Genomic DNA, 16,842 nt, shown 5'->3' on the forward strand with positions numbered 1-16,842 from the left:
ACTAATACATGGAACACAGTGCTTGCAACCATCACATGCAATTGTGATTACAACCATTACTGCACAGACACAGAACTCCTCCACAAACTTCTCTCTCTCTCTCTCTCATACACCCACCCACACCCTGACTATCTCTCCCACCCAGAAGAATTGCAAAAGTTGTTTGCAAGGCTGTCATGGCCCAGTACAAACACACCTGGACAACTCACATTCTAACTCGCACTTAGATGCTACACTGGACTTCTGGGACCAAAAGCAGCCTGAAAGGCAAGATACCATTAGAGATCTTGAAATTATCAGACATGGGACTGGTCAGAGAGACAATAAATGAAGCACCCCAAAGCAGACATTGCAGTTTAAAATGACAAAACAAGTGTTTCCACCAACAGACACGCTCTCCTCACATAATGCTCTGCCAAATATTCAGCTGACTGGAACTTGTATAATGCTGCTTGAAAGGGCAAGTGTTCACTGTAACAAATGGACTTCTGATCAGATGCTCCATACATAAGAGAAACTGCAAGTTCTCAGGGTTTGGTTCACCAAAGCCCCAAGGGCTGGAAGCCTGGTATATATACTTCTGGATTTGCCTTTTTGCTTTGATGCTTTCATACACAACAACTCAAGGCCATGTTCTGAATTCAGCAAAGTGCATTCATGCTAGCATATTCACAAGTCTGATCCCACAACACCAGAGGATCATGTGAAGTTTCTAATACCTTCAAGAGTTAAAAGCCATGCAACCCCCAAGCTGGAATACTTACTTTCTAGATCTCTAAATACAGTTCAAGTTGTAGTTGGAAACTATGAACAGCTGCAGACATTGCATTAAAGGCAAATGCAGACATGAATACTTATTGCTGCTTCTCCTACCCATAAATGCACTTCCCCCCCCCTGCCCTGCTATGAGCCCTAGCAAAACACATACGGCATGTGTACACAGGTAGGATTTCTGTGAACTCACGCATCCTGCAGAGGCCAATGCCCAAAGTTAAACATTTCTGTAGGCTCCATTTGCAAGGAGGCACAAGATACCGCCCTCACTTCCTCTACACAAGCTAATGAACAAAATGCATGCAAGCCAAGATGAAATCTGAGCAAACTCAGAAGCCTTCCTACTACATCCTTCCCAAATGGGATCGGCTCTAGACATTTCCTGGGCTAGTTCACTCTCTTATTATGGGCCTCAAAATAAATAAATGTAAATTGCTGCTCAAGAAGCCCTGATCTGATTTCTAGAGCTTAACTGTGGCTATCTGGCACAACAAGAAGCACAACCGATATTAGATATTTTGTGACGATTTAGAACAACTCATTAACTCACCATTCCTAATAGGTGCTCTAGGAGCTCTTTTGGCATCCTACCTGCTTGTGGGAGAACTGGAAAAGCTAGTTGTTGCAGTTCCTAAATCCATGTAAGGAGTGCAGCTACCTTGGAGAAGAAACTTGCCTTGGGAGATGAGCCAGTTCCAGAGGAGGAGTTGCCCCCATGCAAGTACTTTTCAAACCACCCACATATAAACAATAACACAGGAAGAGCAACTTGATACATGCTCCCTGTCCCCTAAAAGGAGTAAGGCACACTATCAAAAGGCAGGTTTATGTTTTCCCTAGGTCCTTCCCTCCACTTTCCAAATCTATTGCCCAAGTGCCAGAATATACATCAAGTCACCTCTTTAAAACAAATGCACTTAAGTATGGTCAGTTTTATTTTTATTGGGGGGGGGGGAGCAGCAGGAGGAAGGCTTGATCCAGAACATACTCCAATCTAGATTGGGACTCGATGAAAATCATTGCACCTATGGTTGCCTTTTCACTGCTGAAACTGCCAGCTTAAAAAGTGGCCAGGTTAAGCGCACTTACCTGAACAGGGATTTTGTGCTCCAGTGTGCTGTGTAATTGGGATAACTAACATAGCATGCAAGGCAGTTACTTGGCCTAGAACCCATTAAAAAGCGGGAGACAGTTCCCTACCACCACCTAAAAGGCATACAAAACCTAGCAATCTGAAAGCACGTCATTCCAAGTAGATAAACAGGCAGTGGGACGCGGGTGGCGCTGTGGGTAAAACCTCAGCTCCTAGGACTTGCCGATCGCATGGTCGGCGGTTCGAATCCCCGCGGCGGGGTGCGCTCCCGTTGCTCGGTCCCAGCGCCTGCCAACCTAGCAGTTCGAAAGCACCCCCGGGTGCAAGTAGATAAATAGGGACCGCTTACTAGCGGGAAGGTAAACGGCGTTTCCGTGTGCGGCTCTGCCTCGCCAGGGTAGCTTCGTCACGCTGGCCACGTGACCCGGAAGTGTCTGCGGACAGCACTGGCTCCCGGCCTATAGAGTGAGATGAGCGCACAACCCTAGAGTCTGTCAAGACTGGCCCGTACAGGCAGGGGTACCTTTACCTTTACCTTTAAACAGGCAGTGGGAAGGTAAACGGCATTTCCATGTGCTCTGACATCCGTCACAGGGTTCTGTTGCCGCAGAAGCGGTTTAGTCATGCTGGCCACATGACCTGGAAAGTTGTCTGTGGACGAACACCGGCTCCCTTGGCCCAAAAGCGAGATGAGCACCACACCCCATAGTCACCTTTGACTGGACTTAACCGTCCAGGGGTCCTTTACCTTTTACCTAACACTCATGGATGCTGATACAGCTATGAACACACAGTAGTAGAGTTCCCAAGTGCCTCACAACCCAGAAAGCAAACTATCAACCAGCATTTTCTTACTACTTCAGGTATGCAAGGCCTTAGGGAGGTGTCTCCACCCCAATCATTCAGCGTGAACACTGAGCTCCAGATCTGAGGGCCTTCTCAGTTGCACCCAACCAGTGGAACACCCTCCCGTCAGATGACTTTTAGAAGACATCTGAAGGTAGCCGTGGATAGGGAAGTGTTTAATGTTTGATTATTTTACTGTGGCTTTATAATTTCTTGGAAGCCGCCCAGAGTGGCTGGTGCAACCCAGCCACATGGGCAGCATATAAATGTTGCCGCTGCAAGTCAGCTGAGACAGAGCCATAGCTCAGTGGTAGAGCATCTGCTTTACTTGCAGAAGGTCCCAGGTTCAAGTTAGGGCAGGCAGAGATCCCTGCCTGAAATCCCAGGCACTTGCTGCCAGTCCGTGTTGACAATACTGAGCTAGATGAACTATTGACCTGACTCAGTACAAAACAGCTTCCTACGTCCCTAATTATATTTGCCATTCCAGGCCTGTTTATCCAAGCAGGATAACTCTCATCATCCCTGACTACTGGCCAGGGCTGATGCAGGCACAACATCTGGATGGCCATAGATTCAGCTTAAATAAAGCTCCAAAGGCGTAACCCTAATCATTTCAAAAACTTAGGCCTAACACTGCCCTCTTAATGAAAGGATGTATCTTAACTGGAGGAGGGAAAAGAGAGGAAGCAGTGGGAGGTTAGCACATGCAACAGACATTTAAAGAGGCACCACAATTTGGTCCCAAAATGTTTGTATCCAAAAGAAACAGCACTGGCACAAAATAATTAAGCCAGATGCATATATATAAGATAAGCTGGTTCTGCTTTCAACTGCTAAAAGGTTGCTAAAATATAGAATTTCTTGCAGCCTTCTACTTCAGAACACATTCCTCAGATTATTATCTTTCAACAAGCATACCAAAGTCTTTATCCCAGTTAGTATCTGTCCTGGATTGGAATTGTTTTGCTGTATGCGGCAATTTTAAACTGTTTTTATAATTATAATTATAATTGTTGTTGTTTAAACTGTGTTTATATGCAGTTGTTTTACCTGTTATGCTATACACACACATACAACCCCATCACATATAGAAAGATACAGAGAGAATGGGGGAATATGAATTGCTTCAAGAGAGCAATCCAAAATTGTAATAAAATAATCTTCCCAGATGGTGACGTGTTTGATAATTGTCAGCAATCCCTGCACACCTTCTCCAGCCCCTCCTATAACTTGATACTGTACTTAAAACATGAGACTCGTCCAAGACAACAGGAGTCCCCTGTCTTCAAAACAACTGCAGAACACCCCCCATATACAGGCATTAAATAACTGTTTTACAGGCATTAAGTAACTCTATTTTGCAATATTCAGCTTTTGTGGGCTAACAGCTCTCTACATCAACCTTTGCCAACCTGGGGCATTCCATGTTTTTGGAATACAACTTCCATTATCCTCAACCAGCGCAACTCTCAATGTCTCCCCAGTTCCAAAGACAGAAACTAACAGGAAGAGCTTGCTCAACCCCGGCAACAAAGTGAAGAAGCTTTACTTTCTAGTAATTCCCCAAGTAGAAGTATTTGATTTTTCAAAATACTGTATTTTTTGCTCTATAAGACTCACTTTTTCCCTCCTAAAAAGTAAGGGGGAATGTGTGTGTGTGTTATGGAGCTAATGCAGGCTGTGCAGCTATCCCAGAAGCCAGAACAGCAAGAGGGATCACTGCTTTCACTGCGCAGTGACCCCTCTTGCTGTTCTGGCTTCTGAGATTCGGAATATTTTTCTTCTTGTTTTCCTCCTCCAAAAACTAGGTCGTCTTGTGGTCTGGTGCGTCTTATAGAGCGAAAAATATGGTAACCATTTCTGAAGCCACCATTGAAAATAAATTGTGAGGAAAGAGAATGAAGTCAGGAAGAGATCCCAAAAGATCCTGAATTAAAAAGGGGGATAGAAGTATGGCTAGCAGCTCACCATCACCAGTTATGGGTAGGAATCCAAAACCACACTCTGATCATGCATAAATGGACACATTCAGGAAGCACATCATTCAGTAGCACTTCGCGACTTTCCTCCCAAGTTCTTGTGCACACAAGACAGAACACATGAAGTGGTTTTAAATCAAGTCAAGCCATTGATCAATCTAGCTCAGTATTGTCTCCATGAGTGGTGAGGAACCTATGGCCCTCTGGATGTTGTTCCATCATCCACAACTTCCATCATCCCTGATCTTGGCCATGCTGCCTGGGGCTGATGGGAACGAGGTGTTCAACATCATCTTGAAAGCTACTGGCTTACATTGACTGGAACCAAGCTCTCCAGGCCAGGGTTTCAGGAAGGGGCTTTGCTCAACTCTATCTGGAGATGCCAACAACTGGACCTGGAACTTCTGCATGTAAGGAATGTGCTCAGCTATTGAACTACAGTGCTTCCCCTGCAACATAGCAACACACACACACGTGGAAGAGGGAAGAAGTTGCAAGAAGACTAAACAAACTCTTTCCTGGTAAGCATTGTTGAAAAACACACCTCCATTTTTCTTCTTTCTCCACTTTCATTCATGTTGTTCATAAGACTTCTTTATGCTTTTACTTTTAAAAAAGGCGTACACCTGAAAATGGGAAGTATGAACGCTAGCCACCTTAGTCATTGCCAAACTTGGATGTGTTGCCCCACATGTCCCAAATGCCCCTTACTCTTCCAATAGCCTTCCTCTTTTTATTCACTGAACCCCTTTGCTTTGACACATGGACCCTTCTCAAGACCCACTTCTTTGTTAAAGCTTTTCCTAGCTTGAAGGTCAACTTCTAGTTAGCATCTTAGCTCCTTCCTGCACTGCTGAGCTCCCTCTAACCCATGTGGTCAATTCTCCATGCATCCATGACCTTTCACCTCACAGCACCTTGTCACTGCACACTGCCAGAGGCACAGGGCAGAGGTGTCAGCAAGTACGTTAGCTCTGCCTATCAGTATTTTTAATATCACTACTACCACCACCACGCCAGGTCCCAGGGAGGGGTTTCCACAATCTAAAGTTAAAACGGTTAAAATGAATTACAGTCACAGGACTAGATGCTGCCAGATGCTGGACGTCCTCAGCCCCCTCTCACATTTCTGCCAGAGTTAGAAACATGACTCTATCCAAAGTCACAAGGCTAGAAAATTGCTCTAGCAGGACAACAGAGATTCTGCACGTGATCAGGAGAAGGCCCGCCATGGACTTGCTGGCATTTGCCTATACCTTGGATACAGGTGGGGCTGGGTGAATCTTTTAACCACGAATTTAATCAGCAGCCATAGTTATAACCCTTAAGAGAGAGAAGGATGGACATCAATGTGGGGTGGGAATCAGGAAGCTTGGTAAACTCTAACTTGTGCAGGTGTGGGTTGAGAATGACACCCAATGGTCAAGGGGTCAGGATGCCCCCTTCCCTAAATTAGCAGAAGGAAAAGGTACTGGTTGTGCATAGGTTCCATACACTTGAATTTATATGCCCCAGACAGCTTTTCCTTGGTGGGTGAGAGTTTTACAGTAGCGTACCTTTGGATCCTGATAGCATTTAAGTTAACAGCAGCATCTGTTCCACTTGGCAAGTAGTCCAGTGGCCAGGAAGGAAGCGAAACACTCACACACTTTGCTTGTAATACAGCATTCAAAAAGAGAGGCCAGGGGAAAACTGTAACAAGACTGGGGTTTTAGTGACCGCCTTGACATTTTTTTTGCAAACTGGAGGATTTCAAAACAGAGGGCAAAAGCTCCAGGTCTGTGTTTCGTTCACCTGTTTCTCATTCTGGGATTTGCTCTCCCTGCTCCTACGCCGAGAATGTTTTGCTTTTACTGGAAAGGCATCTGCCTTTGCCAAGCATAGAGCAAAAGCCCCATGCGATAGCTTTGTTCATTACTCAGCATGGACTTTGAACAGTTGCCACTCCCTGCGCAAGCAAGTTCCTTGTTCATGAAGAATGCAAAGGACACCATACACCCTTACAGGCAGGCATAGTCCCTTTCCAAAGGCGGCCTGAGTTCCTTCCACCCCCCTCCCCTCCGCTAGCTAGACTTCTGCAACAAAGCTTGGGCTGGCTGCACTTAGGGCGCGTCCCTCACCAATTAGAACTGGCCCAGGGCAGAAAGGCAGAGCTTCTCCCCCAACATGTGTCACACACACAAGACTGGTTTAACTAGTTGATTTGATCTCACTTCAAGAGACTCACCTGGCTCCCTATCCCTACACACAGCCGCCCCCTGCAACCCCTCCAGGGATGTAGATTACATGCCTAACTAATCAGGACTCTAGTGTCCCAGGCTTATACTCACCATTGCCTCACCTGGCCATATAAGGGGAAAGCCGAGCAGCTCCAGGAGAGGCAGATAGGAAAGCAGTGATAAGGGTGTGGAGAGGAAGGGCTGACTTTGGAGGCCCCTCAAGAGAATGAGCGGAAGACATGAGATCAAGCGGGAGGGAAGGGAGTAAATCCATCTACTCAAGGCTCCGACATGCCTCAAGGACAGTTCGAAACACAATTCCGTAATGAGGATAAATACATTTTATGCATGGGAAAGCAGCAGTTAAACAAAGGGGGAGGGGAACTAGCTTTAGGATTTAGTTGAGTGTGGGGCATAAATAGAGATCAAATGAGAGATCAAAACTCTAAGACCTATAGAATCATAGAGTTGGGACCACAGGAGTCATCTAGTCCAACCAACCCCCTGCAGTGTAGGTATATTTTACCCAACGTGGGGCTCAAACCGACAACCCCCTTGTGGTTTCAGTGCGGATCCATGTCTGTAACAGGAGCTGGCCCCTCTCCCTTTTCTGGAAGTTCAAGCTAACTTGGGGAAAACGTACAAAACCAGCTACAACACAGTTTTTGGGATGGGCTGGAGGAGAAGAAGAGTCCAACTCCATGAAGCAACAGCGAAGTACACACCAAGAAACATGAGCCCCGGCCTGCTCAGACCAAGGTTACACCCCACATCTGACAGGAAGGGAGCAGCAGTTCTGAGGTGGAGGGAGGAGGGGAGGGAGTATGGAGCATACACACAACAGGAAAGGAAATGGTGCCGAGTCGGCAGCAGAACAGAGGGAAGGGATTGTTCCAGTGGTATGCCAGCAATCTGACTACAGGGCAGCTGTCCTTCTGGGCAGTCAAAGGAGGGTTTTGTGTGTCCCTGCTTGAGGGTTGCCTCACTGGTAAACGCCATGAATCTATGAACTAGAAAGATGTAGGAAAAGTGAGGTGTCCGCTCCCCATTTCTGAACAGCTTGTATCCACAGTCCCAGATAGCCAAGAATAGCAGTACCACCCACATTCCTTCTGTGTTCAACAGGTAAGTTACAGAGGACCACTGTCAACATGCACCAGTGTGGAATGACTAGTCATGGGGTAGCTGCTAGCAGGATAACTGGCTAAGAGGCTGCAATGAGGAGGCATGGAGACTACAGACAGGTCACAATTAAGACAGCACAATAACTCTTGAGGCCACTAACATCACTCATTTTGGAGCCAGCCAAGCAACACCTGCCCGTCTAATTAGTCAAGCCAGGACATTAGTGGTATGGGTGGATCCACAAGGACTGATCCCGGGGGTAAAGGGCAAAGTGCACACAAACATAGCACCAGAGACCACCCATTTCTGGTGACAAAGCAGCATAAGAACAGAAGCACGCAATGGGAGCATGCTGGACCAGCCCAATGGCCCATCTAATCCAGCATCTTGTTCTAACAGTGGCCAGCCAGATGCCCGCATGCAAGCTGGACCTGAGCACACCACTACTCTGGCCACCTGTGATCCCTTGCCACTGGTATTCAGAGGCATAGTCCTTCTGACAATGGGGGCAGAACACAGCCATTGTGGCTGGTAGTCACTGCTAGTCTTATCCTCAATGGATTTGCCTCATCCATCTTCTTTTAAAGCCATCCACGCCAATGGGCACCACCGCCTCCTGTGGGAGCAGGTTCCATAGTTTAACCATGTGCTGCATGAGGAAGTGTTTGCTTTGTTTCTGTCCTGAATCTTCCAACATTCAGCTTCATTGGATGTCCACAAGTTCTAGTGTTATGCAGGGAGGTCTAGGCACCAAACTCATATGCCAGGTGTATGCCTCTTTCTCAGCAGGTTGGCTTTGTTCCCAGACTACTCACTGACAAAACCCTTAGTTGTTTTCCTGGCTCCCTTCACCTGCTCCATCCTTTCATTGCACTAGTGCTACAAACAACTTCATAGTGTGTGTGTGTGTGTGTGTGTGTGCGCGCGCGCGCACGCACGCACACACACACACTCACACACACACTGCATCTCCTTTGGGGTGGGAGGAGAGGCAACATGCCAGAAGACTGACTACTGGGAGTCTGCGCTGCAAGCTTGCTCACTCCCCCCCTAAAATGGCTATAACTCTGGGCTACTTTGCAGGGTGAGTATAACCCACATTCTTTTAGCAGCATATCCATACCCGCCACAGTGCAGGTACAATAATGATAAACTTTACCTGTACTTGGAGAATATTTTTTTAAAAATGTTTTCCAACATTAATCATTTTAGGTTTATTAAATATGGTCAAGATCAGCTCCTGTCTTTGCTGCTACTTTTCGTACAGACACATTTCTGACCTATCAAAGTTATACTAGTCTGCATTTCCAAATTATTTTCTGTCGGCCAATCACTTTTCCATAAAGGAAGATGAAAGAAGCTTAGAAATGAACCAGGAAGTTCCTTCTCCAGATAATGGGTGAATCATTCTAGACTTCTTTCTGTCTTGCTTTCCTAAATGTCAGTCACTGCTATGACATCATTCATTAGCAAAACACCACTTCAAAGGCAGGACCAGGCAAGTTTCTTGCAAAGGAATGGACAGTACAATGCTCTCACCTTTTGTCCTATATTTTGGATTATACAGGGGCTAGGGTATAAATAATAAAAATCAGGAAAGTTGGAAATTTGGGGTTATGGTTCATCATGGAGAGGAGGGAATGTACTCCCTCAAAGACACCTAGGATCAGCGGATTAATTACGGTTCACAAAGTATACAGCCCCACAGCTGCTAAAACTATAGAAGATGCTTGCGCAAGTACAACTATTCATTGGGCCTTTGGGTACTTGTTAACTTGAAAAACCTAAACCAAGCACCACACTAGTCTAGTCATCAATGTAACTGTGGCTGATTGGGGAGTGGCATTTCTATACCTGAAGGTGGTACAGGAATGACTGCATATATCTGAGCTAGGAGTGCTTCACTGCTGCCTTAAATCAGATTATTACTAGTATTTATCAGCAGCACTGGTAGGATACATATCTGTGACAGATGCATGCATCTACCAGAAGAACCAAGCGTTGTACACACTGGCTGTGTCCAACGTGCACTGGGAGCTCCCATAATTTAATTTACGTATACACAGCCACAGAAGAAACACACCAACCAAGATATCTCATCTCATACAAGTTCTATTTTCCTCCCCCTGAGAGGGAGGGGACAGATCTATGGATGAGGCAGTCAGTCAGGAAGAATTCAACGCTCCCAGCCTCCAAGCACAGGAGCTTTTCAAGTTGGGAGTTGAAAAATCTTTCGCAACACAAAAGGCCACTTTTCCCCCTCTGTGGGAATTTGCAGCTGAGCTCTGGGGACAAAGGGATTTCACAGGCACATACACAGACATCTCCCTTCTCTACGCGTCCCCCCCAACCACCACCTCCCCTCCAGCTTCCCCATTTCCTGTCACAGTAGCACCAGACCTCAGGCTCAGAAACAAACAAACACAGAGTACTGGATTCTGGGAAACGGGCCAGAGCATTCCAGGGCAGCCTGGCCACCAATCAGGAGCAAGAGCTCCCACTTTACCCAGCAGTGCTCCTTATCATGTTAGAGGAAAAACAACCCTTCCTGGCTCCCTCCTCCTTCCCCACCCCAACCCCCACCCACCCCGCCAAAGCCAAGGCAGGATTTGACTGAAGAGGTGGCCGCTTGGCTCAAAGGGGCTGAAGCTTCAAGGATGCAGGGGAGAATGTGGAAGGAGAGAGGGAGGAGGAGAAGAACTGGTAATTACCAAGTTGGCCATTTTGCTACAAGAACGCCGCAACCAGCCATACGGCAACTCCTGGCTCAGCATTACCTATAAAAGCACAAAGCAACGTGGTGATAACATTCCACGTCAACAAACCAGTCAAGATTCCCTGTACAATCACTTCGAGGCTCGCATGTGTGATCCTCGGTGGGATCAAAACAGTCCCTTTGTACCTCAAAAACTCATTTGCAGGTGTTCCATTCCAGCACTACTCTGCTTCAAAAAACATTCAGGGAGAAAAGCCAGCTAGTTTTCAATTACAGCCTTACGGCAAATAGAATCTTGGCGTTCTTCGAGATAAGGCCCTGCCTATCAGCTGCACAGGAGCAAAGTCCTCTGCAGACAGCAACATTCGCCAGGAGGAATCATAGCCTGCCCTGGATACTGTCTGCAGGAAGCAGCCCCTAGGGAGCGGTCCAATGGCCAACGCCCAGCTGACTAAATTTTGCATGCTCTTTTCATGCCGAGGAGGGAAAGGTAGCTAGCACACCTACCTAGGCTTTCTGCATTAACTTTGGAGATAAAAGCTTCTTTTCTTCCTCCCTATTTCACCTCAGCCAGAGGCTAGTTTGGCCTAAGGCACAGAGCATCACAACACTATATGGAGAGTTTCTGCCAAAGCAGCCAGTACCAACTTTGCAGGAAACTCTGCATGTTTGAGATGGGAGCAGCTGCCGACTGTGCTCCTGGCACCCCCAACAAAAGGCTGCCTGCCCTGGTGTCCCAGTTCCAGCTACAAAAGCAGCGTCTGAAACCCCAAAACTGCTATCCTCCCTGCACCTAGCACAACAGAAGATAATTCTTAGGCCAAATGCCTATGTACACAAGGGAGCTTAAAACAAACATATACTTATGCAGGCTGGCTGCCATGCCTCAAACTCTGCATCGCAAGCATGCTTTTACCCATGGGGCACAAGCACGAGCTCTCTCAGCAAACCTGACATTCAGCCCTTAAAGGACCAGCTAGCTGGTGCTTGAACAGAGCGACAACCAAGTGAAGAAAGGTGTTTGGTCTCAGGTGCCCAAATGTTTGCGGCTGCCTCAGAGAAATTCAAGATACATGGCATAGGTCCATTTTCATAGCCCAGGAATGCAGCCCCACAATTTCCAGCAATAGCCAAGATGATTTTTTGTGTGTGTGGAGACCAGTGGCTACTAGCAACTGCAGCTATGACTGCCTCCAGTGTCGGGGGCAGGATGCCTCTGAATACCATTTGCAGAGAATCACAAGTGGGGAAGAATGCTGTTATGCTCAGGCCCTAACTGCAGGTTTCCCCAAAGGCCTCCATCTGACCTGCCACTGTGAGAACAGGATGTTGGACTGGATGGGCCTTTGGTCTGACCCAGCAGGGCACTTGTGGAGTTGTGGAGGCTTGGTCTCAACCAAGGCACTGCATGAAGGAAATGCCTCCTTCAGTGCCCTGCAAATGGTTGCACTAGGAACTGTGTCATCAGCTGGCTAAGCTACATCTCAGGAAGGAAAGGAGACAATGAATGTTGACTGCAAAAATAAATCAAGCTAGTAACTGATCTGAAGATGTAAGATACATTAAGGGACAGCTTAACTTTTGAGAAAACCCTTTCTGCAGGAGCCTGCATCTTTTCCATTCGGGAATTCCTCAGAGCTAATAATTTCTTCAGTCGTAATAGTTACACAGAAAGCCTTGAGAACTGCAACAATCTTATCTGGAAATGTTGGGGGGGCTATGTGGGCTTCCAATAGTTCTGAGTTAGTCCTTTACTGTACTGTTTGAAAAAAGCTTTTAACAAATCTACACACAAAACCCTCACATCCTTTCAATGCTCTGTCAGCTGTTTCTTCCCAAATGTCAGTTTGAAAGTCTCCATCTTGTAGATTGGGACTCTAAAGGAAAAAAGTAGAAAAAATAGATCATCATCAACCCAATTCTGATGGCAGAATGTGAGTTTCCTGGTCTCAGAACCTGGTGCCACAATGAGATACCGAACGTGTGCATGCCACAATGAGATACCGAATCCATCTTCTTGAAAATTTCAGCTTTCAATTAAAGAAAAAACACAGAAGCAAGCTTCTAACCCTTATAGTTGTGGAGGTAAGTATGAAAGCATGGGGGGGGGGCTTTGTGAAAGCTTGCAAAACAAGACTGTTGTTGACTAGGATTTCCAGTGATTGGAGGAAGGGTTTTCCGGATCCCTCATAGACTTTGCACTAGCCATTGTATTCACCTTTTCCGCACAGGACTTGGATTGTTAAAACAAGCTCCATGCCTAGGCAGAATACACAGCCCTAACAGGGATGCTTGAGTCATCTTCTCCTTTCTTTATTTCACAAGCCCCACCTTGTAACGTCCCTATTCTCATAGACTGGATCACTGTGAGAGAGCAACATAAGAAGCTGCTCTTTACCAGGTCTGACTATTTGCCCATCAAGCCTAATACTGGTACACTATTGCTGACAGCAGCTCTTTAACATCTCAGGCAGAGATGCCTTCCATCACCTGCTACCTGATCTTTTAACTAAACTGGAGGTGTGTGTGCCAGGGGTTGAACTTGGGGTTTTCTGCATGCAAAGCATGTGCTCTACCACTGAGCTATGGCCCCTCTCCACTTACATGGCACAGGAGCAGGGCATACCCCTATCATGACGGTGCTGCATTATGTCCTGGGGTGATCAAAGACACACAGCATTCAGTCTACCTCAGGCCCCAAGTGACCCACAGAGCAAAACTCAAAAAAGCCCCTGTGTCATAGCCCACGTGGTCCAGGCCATTTCCTCTTTCTCCAACCTGTATGCAAGATCAAAGCAATGTACAACAACGTGCAAACAACCTGGTAAGTTTGGCTAGCAAACAGGAAGAGTGTGGGCACAGATCTGGAATAACAAGTGCTGCAGGTCTATTCTTTTGGTACATGCCACACGGCTGCACAAGAGCAGGATCAAATGTTGCATGACGCCAAACTGCTGTGGGTGTGGGCTCTGGGCAACTTCATATTCAGGCACCCAAAACTGTTAGCTAGAGTAGATATGATCTGCAGCACTGCCCCTGTTACTGCCATCCTCCCACTCTGTTGTTGTTGCTGCTGTTGTTGACAAAAGTCTTGCAGACACGGCGCTCTCTCCCCCAAAGGAAAAAAAAGAGGCTGGCCTTTGCAGTAACACCTACACACAACTCCTAATAGAAGCATCCATTTCTCAGGACAGAAATCCTTTCTTTACTCTGTGGGGGGCACAGGACAAAGAGACGCATTACCTTCCACCTAGCAGGCACTGAACAATTTTAGGGAATAAAAATGTAATCTCACTATATAGCATGGCCACTCTTCACAAGCTTTAAGTATTTGATTTAATTCTGTTCTCAGGCTTTGATGGGAGGCCTCCTGTGGGGTGGGGGCAGGGGGGACAATTTCACTTTTCCAGGTCAGAAAAATCTGGCTATTTATTAAATCTGAAGGATCAAGCTAGAGGACATGTCAACGATGCAAGACACACATTTCACAGGAATCCTCCTGCCTAGAAGATTAAGTCACTCAGTCCTCAGTTCACTACAGAAATAGGTGTTCATTACAGCACTGGTGATGTTTTGGAGACATATCCGTTGCAGCATTTTGAGCGGGAGAAAGGATTATGCATCCCTTGAATCCCACATATACACACACAGCACCCTGTGTTTTCCACTCAGCTACATCTGCATCCCACTGCAAATTTCACATACTAGTCTTGGCCCAACCCAGATACACAAAGCCCAGCAAAATAGAAAACTAGCTACAGTTGAAATTAGGTGGCTTAAAACTAAAGAGACATAGAGCTACTCATTTAGTTGGTGGGGAAGTGGGAGGAAACATCAACGTCATGCAAAAAGCTTTCAAAGCAAGCCCTTTTGTTGTTCAGGCAGAAAGGAAGGAAGCAAACAAGGATTTCCTGGTCAGACAGGAAATGACATTGTGTTTAGAAACTTGCAGGAAAGAGAAGGCAAGTTTGCCTAGTGAACACTAAATTTTGTCTTGCCTGAAAGGAGCAAGCGTGCAGGACGATAATTCTGAGGGAGCACAGCACTGACACCCAGACTTATTCCCCAAAGGATTCCTAATCTATGCTTTTCTTATACAGCTGTGGAGCAGTTGCCTCCTTTAACAACTCCAGATTCACTCATACTCTCTGTTCCTCCTGCCAACCAGGGACAAAAAGCTGAGCATTTACCTCCTGATGTTCCCTCTTTGAACATATTCATTTTACCTCCTCCCCACACCTCACTAGCTAAACACCAGAATGCTGTCACTCACACCTAGACCACAGGCACACCTATTAAGTTACTCTTTGACTTGAGCACATCAAACCTCAATCCTACTACCTGGCAAGTGAAAGACACTATATATGGCGATATGCCTTCCTTAGATTGGGACACCAATGCACTAAAGGTTCCTAACAGTGAGAACATTTTCGGAACTCCCCTCCTATAGATGACTCAGATGTATAATACCTAGAAGCTGCTTATGACATTATGAGAAATCAGCTGTGTTATTTTCACAGCTACTACAGATAACAGTTGTGAGTTAGCCAGGCACCCTCTCATACCCAGACACATTACTCAATGTGGAAGAAATCTGATGTGACATTTCCTGTGTGCCAGTGACTGATAGGCCCACTCAAGGAGGGCACCAGCAAGTAAAGGGCAATGACAACTAGCACAGTGGGTCCCACACATTTTTTCCCACAGATCACCCAAAAATTGCTAAAGGTCCTGGCAGACCACTTCTATCTATCTATCTATCTATCTATCTATCTATCTATCTATCTATCCATTTAACGCCTGTTGCAGGAATTGTAAAGCTCGTGGTGCTGTACAATTTTCAAAACTGTATTTTTATCTCTTACATTATATTTTATTGCATTACAAGTTCCATTCCATAGAATTCAAATGGTTAAGTGCTCTTCACAGAACCATGCTGCTGGCTAGTTGAATGAAGCTTGCGGGCCAGTTTGGGAACCCCTGGACAAGCAGACATAGGAGGGGGGAAATCAAAGGAGGTGGGTAGAAAACAGATGGATTATCAAAGCAAATCATTTCAACTCTTCTGGATGGGAGTGGCTCAAACAAGACATTCAGGCCAACTAGAAGCAAGTAGCACAGGCTTCTCCGTCACCTAGACAAAACCAGCTTGCTTGATTCGTAAGCAAGGCAGTGGCAGCAGTGCATGCAACAACATGTTCAGAAAAAATGTATGTACTACTCTAGAGGGCAGGGAAAGGGGCGTGCCGATTAACATGCAGACAGGACTGTGCTGAATTGCCCTTCCATTAAAGGAGGCTGGTTTCAACCATGGGAGGAGTAGGGGGTTGCTGATTTGAAAATATTTCCAAGGCCTGCAACTCACTAATGTTGCAATACAGCTGGTCTCCGGGTATATTAAGCAAGAGTTCCCCCCCCCAGCAGGAATTTGGAAGGGTGGGAGGGGAGGAGAAGGGGGGTGGGGAAGCAAGAGACCCTATTCAGTTTAGCTTGCGGGTCACTGTAAAAATCCTGTATGTAAAAAAAGACAGAAACCCCCCAGCCCCCCCAAAGGTAATGGTATCAACTTTTGCCCTCTTTGTGGTAAATGACAGTAATCTCTATAAAGAAGATGGGCACAATCATGTTTTCTGCCACCTTGGTTCTTGGGCTGTTTCACCCATTATAGGCCAGCAAACCCAGCTTTGCCACCTGACAGGGAGCTGCTGCCAACCCTGGTGCTCCTCTCAGCCTTTCTGTACTTTCCAGATGTGTGTATTGCACACGTTATATTTTTATGCATGAATCGGCTCTTAATCCGTATGTCATGGGGTCAGAACCAAACCTTAAAAGTCTGTGACAACATTGGAATTCAACCAGTCACAAAGGGTTAGCCATCGGCCAATCAAACACAGCATCGGAAAGCGTAGCATGGCATATTTCACAGCAGAACTCTGATCATCCCCAACCATTGGCTGTGCTGACTGGGGTTGATGGGAATCCAACAACATCTGAAGGGCCACAGGCTCTGCCCCTGCCCCCATGTTCTATAGGTTGTTAGGACTTTTGTTTTTACTTGTGGAGAATGCAGCAGCAGCAGAACTGTCT

At 46.3% G+C, this 16,842-nt stretch overlaps 2 protein-coding genes across 10 annotated transcripts in view; one reads left to right on the top strand and one right to left on the bottom strand.

Annotated features, from left to right (window-relative positions):
• The window catches only part of CTNND1 (catenin delta 1), a 56,324-nt gene that overhangs the window by 33,614 nt on the left and 5,868 nt on the right, over positions 1–16,842 (bottom strand). The gene's annotated exons all lie outside the window — the stretch shown is intronic.
• Positions 8,567–16,842, top strand: part of TIMM10 (translocase of inner mitochondrial membrane 10) — a 238,798-nt gene continuing 230,522 nt past the window's right edge. For 2 of the 3 annotated variants that reach the window (XM_053398356.1, XM_053398381.1), the window contains exon 1: positions 15,581–15,586. The gene's annotated coding sequence lies outside the window, so the exon portion shown is untranslated. Of the gene's footprint in view, positions 8,574–15,580; positions 15,587–16,842 lie in introns of those variants that run through there. The other variant, XM_053398372.1, reaches the window with a different exon arrangement.

This window comes from Podarcis raffonei, chromosome 1 (assembly GCF_027172205.1).
Source record: "Podarcis raffonei isolate rPodRaf1 chromosome 1, rPodRaf1.pri, whole genome shotgun sequence".
NCBI lineage: Eukaryota > Metazoa > Chordata > Lepidosauria > Squamata > Lacertidae > Podarcis > Podarcis raffonei.